The sequence below is a fragment of the Notamacropus eugenii genome, chromosome 3 (assembly GCF_028372415.1).
Source record: "Notamacropus eugenii isolate mMacEug1 chromosome 3, mMacEug1.pri_v2, whole genome shotgun sequence".
Taxonomy (NCBI): domain Eukaryota; kingdom Metazoa; phylum Chordata; class Mammalia; order Diprotodontia; family Macropodidae; genus Notamacropus; species Notamacropus eugenii.
The window spans coordinates 425,790,800-425,797,448 of NC_092874.1; positions in this window are offsets into that span (position 1 = coordinate 425,790,800).

Genomic DNA, 6,649 nt, shown 5'->3' on the forward strand with positions numbered 1-6,649 from the left:
TAGAATGTTGGACTTGGAGTCAGTGAACTTAACTTTCATCTCATATGCTGCTAGCTGTGACCCTGGGGAAGTTACTTTACCTTTCTCCATCTCAGTTTCCTCATCTGTAAAGTGGGGATAATAAAAGCACCTGTCTCCCAGAGCTGCTATGAGAATCCAAGGTGATAACATACCCAATGCACATCGCAAATCTTAAAGTGATAGGATAAAAGGCAACTATTACTATTTTATAAATGTTCATTGATGGATTGCTTGTTTTTTGTCACAAGAAAGGATTCGTAAGGTCATAGACTATAGATTTAGAGGTGGAAGAGAATCTTAGAGGTCATTTTACGGACCAGGAAACTGAGGCCCAGCCAAGCCTAGATTCCTCAGGTGGTAAATAGCAGAGCCAGAATTCTCTGATTCTCGAACCACATTTCCTCTGGAGGAATGGAAAATGACTTTTATATAAAGACAAAAGGGATCAATGAAGTATATTTTTTTCAGAAAGGAAGGAAGGAAGAAAGGAAGGAAAGAAGAAAGGAAGAAATGAGGAGAGAGAAAAATTTCCAGCCTTAAAACTGAGATGTAAATATTTTTCTCAGTCTTACATGCTTTAATCTTCATTGGATCCAGAGCCTTTCAGGGTTGGTAACTCACCCATGGGTACAAAATAAAATTCATCAAAGTTCTCTCATTCTGTAAGACTCTTGACTATAAATTCTTCAGTGAAAACCCCCCAGTTTGGTACTAGAGACCTTCCTTCAGTTCTTTTAATATGCCCTGGCTACATCTGAAGCACTTCAGCTTGCCATCTGTTTTCCATCACTCCCTAAATGCCCTACTTCTTTCCTTTTCCTCTCATCGATGATGCCTTTCAGGACACTGCTTATGTACAAGTTGGAGTCAGGAGTATGCTGCATGTAGCCAGCTTACACATGCCACATGTTTTTCCATTGCCTTTTGGGTAACTTGCACCATTTTTCAAGACCATCTAAAATAACAGGGAAGAACCTCATGCCAGTAATAGATCATAGATTGGGAGACCTGGATGGACCTTTTGATCCAGCTATCTCATTTTACATATGTAAAAGCTGTGGTCCAAAAAAAGGTTGAGCAAGAAAATTGACCAAAGTCATATATTCAATTAATGACAGAACCTGGCTTGGACCTGCCTTCTCTGTCCTCCCACCATGATTTTATTTCTGTCTCATAGAAATTGCTAGTTTACAGAGAGAGGGATTATGTCACTCTGGAAAGAACAATGGTTCTGGAGTCTAAGAACTCATCTTCTGCTCTTATCTCTGATGCTTATTACCCACTACCTGACCTGGGCCTCCATTTCCTCATTTGAGAGAGAAAAGGTTTGGAGCAGAGGTCTCTTCCAGTTCTGTATCTATGGTCCTGTCATATAATAATTATGTGGCATTTTTTTTCACAGCAGTCCTATCAGACATGTAGTACAAATATCATCTCCATTTCACAGATGAGGAAACTGAGATTCAGAGATCGTATCCATCAAACAGCTTTATGAGCTGAATGTGGTTTCCCAAATAGGCTTCCACTATCTCCTTCTGGGAAAAGATTATCCTAACCCCCTATAATTATGCTGGGCAGCTGCATTTTTCATTGTAAATTATTTAAATGAACTTTTGTGAGATCAATCTAACATATAGCTGAACAGTATAAGCCCTCCCTTCACAAGATCATCTATGTAGAGACAAAAGGGACTTTAGCGACTCTCAGGTCCCACCCTCTCATTTTATTGAGAATACAAATGAGGCCCATGGAGAGGAAATGACTTAGCCAAGGTCATAGCGGTAACAAGTAGCAGAGTTAAGATCTACTACCAATATTCATTTAGCCTAACCATGTAATCATCTAAACTCTATTTTCCCTGCTCTTCTATCTGTGACATTCCCACACCCCCAAGAGAGGGTCTACATGGAAAAGGAGCAAGAGACGAGGAGTTTGGGGAGAAGAGCTTGGTCCTGAGGCCAAGGCCTTTGATCCCTCAGATCAGTTCCAGCTAAAGAATGTAGGAAGCTTGTAGCAGCAAGGAAGAAAAAAGGATAAAGCCAATAAGAGGGAAAATCATTCATCAAAAGCTTAATGAGCTCCTACTATGTACAAGGCCTTGTGCTTGGCACTGTCACCACTGAGAAAACTAATCTCTCTGCCTCTTGATCAGAACAACAGCCAACAGGACCACTCTTGGCATCGCTTCCTGGCTTCATAAGAGATGACATTGTTGTCAGGTACATGAAGCATGATCAGAGGCCCTGCTTTGGGCTGAGCGTGACTCCAGGCAGATGATGTCTGGGGAGCTGAGTCCCCCGTCCCTACCTCTGAACCAGGTCTGTATTTGGGAAGCATTTTGTGGGAATCTGCTTTGTACATTTTGAGCCTACAGCCACAGAAATACAAAGTTCATTTTTATCTCTCAGTCTCTGCACCAAAAATTCTTCAACAGGTTTCTCTTCTTAAATCTTTTCTACGTAGGTCAATTTCTTTTTTTTCCTTCTTTGCTTTTAAATGTTCTTTTTTTTTTAACTTGTGAACTCAACAATCATCCACAAACCCAAGCATTCTAGTATGCAAAGGACAAAAATAGATCATATAAAACAATCTCGAAGGGCAGCTAGGTGGCACAGTGGATGGAGCGTCAGCCCTGGAGTCAGGAGGACCTGAGTTCAGAGTGACCTCAGACACTTACTAGCCATGTGACTGTGGGCAAGTCATTCAACCCTGATTGCCTCCAAAATAAAATAAAATAAAACAGTCTTGAACTTGGTATGCTATGGGGCAACTTGGTGGAGGAGTGGATAAAATGCAGGACTTAGAATCAAGAAGAGCTTAGTTCAAATCCTCCTTCAGATACTTCCTAGTTGTGTGACCTTGGGCAAGTCATTTAACTTTTATTTGCTTCAGTCTCCTCAGCACTAAAATGGGGATAATAATAGTAGCTGTTATTGTGAGGAGCAAATGAATTAATATATGCAAAGGCCTTTGCAGACTTTTAAAGTGCTGTATAAATGTCAGTTATTATTAGAAGCAGTTTTTAAAAGAATGTACATTAGGTACTCAATAGGAAAGTATATGTAGAACCTATACAGAATTGTATGCGGTCGTGGGGAGGGAAGGGGGTAATGGGGGGGTAGGTGTGGGGGGGATAAAAATCTTAATTTTATGGCAATGATTGTAAAACATTAAAAAATAATAATAATAAAATAAAATTAAAAATGTACATTAGATTTAACAAGACAGTAATAAATTTGACTTTTTTCTTCATGTTCCCTTCTGGACTTCTTTTTTTCACTTTTATATTTTTAAAAACAATTTATTGACACTTTTTTTTCATCTCTCTGTCTTCCCACTAACTTCTCTTCCCAACAAAATACAAAAGAAACTTTCCTTTGTAACACATATAGTCAAGCAAAACTAATGAATACATTGGTCATGTATGAAAATGTATGTCTCAGGCATGGCTGGAAAGAAGAAATGAGAAGAAATCTTCCCACCGCTTTGCAGAGGTGGGAGGTCCACAAGCACCACATATCTTACAGATTTTCAGAGTTTCTCAGTGTATTGCCCAGTAATGCTGACCTTTTTTCTTCTTCCTTTTCTTTTTTTGTCTTTAAAAACACTATTTGTTCTATAGGGTGGCTTTCTTGCATAGGAAGGGGAAATAGGGACACTGTAGAAATTATGATGTAAAAAATCAGACTTCAATAAAAACTTATTTTAAAAACTGTATGCCTCAAATACAACAATCCAAGACAATCTCAAAGGACTCGTGATGAAGCATACTATCTGCCTCCAGAGAAAGAACTGATATTCATTGAATACAGACTGAAGCAGGCTAGTTTTCACTTTCATTCGTTTTCTTTTATTTGAGTTTTCTTGTACAAAAGGACTAATATGATTATATATTGTTATTATATAATATGCACATGTATAACCTATTCATTGTGGTGGAGAGGTAGAGAATGATAGAATTTGGAACTCCAAATTTTAAATAAAAATGTTAAAAAATTTTTTTAAAAAAAGTATGCCTCATTCTACTTCATCATCATTCATCGTCAGTCATCTGGAGTAGTGAATGGTCTCTGTATTGATCATTGTTAGAGGGTGAGGTGAATAGAACACTAGATCCGGAGTCAGGAAGATCTGAGTACGAATCCTGTTTCATAAACTTAGAAGCTTTGTGACTTTGGACATATCTTTCAATCTCTGTCTGCCTCAGTAGCCTCATATGTAACACAGGAACAAAAATTGTACCCCTCTCCCAGGATTTTTGTGAGGATAAAATGAGATAATATTCATAAAGTGTTTTGCAAACCTCAGAATGCTCTATAAATCTAACTATTACTACAATTATTGCTCTGAAGTTTTGCATTTTTCATTGCATAACTGTGATCATCATGTCTCTTGACTCTGCTTATTTCATTATGCATCAGCTGATACAAGTCTTTCCAGGTCAATTTTCTTTTTCTTTAGATTAAAACTGATTTTTATTTAGTATTTTATTTCCCCAAGTTACGTGTAAAACCAGTTTTTAACATTCGTTTTTAAAGCTTTGAGTTCCAAATTCTTTCCCTTCCTTCCTCCCCACACTTCTGCATTTAGAAGGTAAGCAATTTGATATAGGTTATACTTCAGTAGTCATGCAAAACATTTCCATAATAGTCATGTTGTGCAAGAAAACAAACCAAAAAAACCCCAAAACCTCAAGAAAAATAAAGCAAAAAATATGCTTTAATCTGTATTCAGACACCATCAGTTCTTTCTTTGGGGATGGTGAGCATTTTTCATCATAAATCCCTCAGAGTTGTCCTGGATTATTGCATTGCTGAGACTAGCTAAGCCATTTATAGCTGATCATCTTACAATATTGGTGTTACTTTGTAGCCAGTACATTTCATTTTGCATCAATTCATGTAAGTCTTTCCAGGTTTTTCTGAGAGCATCCTGCCCACCATTCCTGATAGCACAATTGTAATCCATCATAATCACACACCGCAATTTGTTCAGTCATTCCCTTATTGATGGATCTCCCCTCAACTTGTAATTCTTTACCCACAGAAAATAGTTGCTCTAAATATTTTTGTGCATATAGGTCCTTTTCTTTTTTGTTCCTTGTTTCTTTTGGGATATAGACCCTAGATCAATTTTCATGCCATGTTTTTCTCTCTGCCTCTTCTCCTCTCTTGGGAAAGGCTTTCTCTTGTTTCTGTGGGTTGCTGGATCCTGAGTTGGTCACTGTCAACTCTTTGTTCCTGTCAAAGAGGTTCACCTGGAAAGAGGGAATGTATGGGGTGTTCAGGAGGACTAGCATCTCTGATGCGGTAGCAGCTGAGCCTTTTTCAGGGATGGTCATCCACCCTTGGTGTCCACCTGACACCCAACTCTCACCTGTGGCTCCAAGAAGCTATAGCATGTCCAGCACCATACTCCAGTAAAACCATCTCAGTAAATCAGGGCTAAATCAGGTTGCAGGTAAGCTCACAGGTCACAAACCCATGGCTAGTTCACATGATCATGTGAAGTCTTCCCTCATGAAATGAGTCAACGAGAGCAATTTGTTCCAACAGCAGTGAAGGTGGCTGAAGCAGGTCCTGTGGAGCACTTAGAACTTGGCTCAAAGACAACAAGGTCATTCACTGTATCCTGGTCCATCACTAGTTGTCTTGACTTTTGTCTTGTGGCCGGACTTCAATGATTCTGGAAGAGAAAGTGAGACTGATGACTTTGTACAGCTCTGCCTCACTTAAATCCAATTCTTGCACAAGTTATCACCCCATGATGTCATTGGTTCTCTTTGAGATTGAAAGAAACGACAAGAACTACCTGGAAAGGGCGCTAGATTTGGAGTCAAAGAACCTAACACTACCAGTCCACCATTTACTGGCTGTGTGACTTGGGGGTTAGTCAACTGGCTTCTCTGGACTCATTTCCTCTGTAAAATAAGGAGGTTGAGATTAATCATCTCTAAATTCCCTTTCGGGTCATAGGATGATAGATTTAGAGAAGGAAGGGACCACAGAAGTCATCTAGTCCCACTCCCTCATTTTCTTTATAATCATCTTTTTTAATCCTACCCTTCTCACTATTGTTCCTTTGCTACTGGGGAGCACACAAAAAATGTGTAGTGATCTTATGTGCCTGTGGTATGTGGGTCTGCTTGGGTTCTCAGGCTCACCCAGTGCAACAGAGACCTTGTTTTTACTCTGAGTATGAGGTGGCATACTCAGTATTTTGGAATGAACCTCATTGTTCTGCCTGAATCCTGAGTAGAATTTGGCTAAATGGAGAACTGGGAGGAAAGGTGGGGAGGAACTCAGAGAGTAGAGTGACCTTGGGGTGGCCAGAAGAGATGACCTTTTAATAGTCACAGACATGTCATAGTAATGGCAATGGTTAAGCCCACGGTGGGCTTTTTAGAGAAAAGTGCCCAAGCACCTCTTTTACTGTTGTGTTAAGGGCATCCTGGGAGGCAACATGACATGTCTAGAGATATCTTCAAAGCTCAGAAGACCTGGGTTCAAATCCTGAGACATATTGGTTGAGTGACCTTAGGCAAGTCAATTTCTCAGTGTCCTAGGCAGCTCTCTGAGACCAAAAATTAGCAGAGAAGGTTCTAGCTTACAATGGTAGGAGTTTCCTT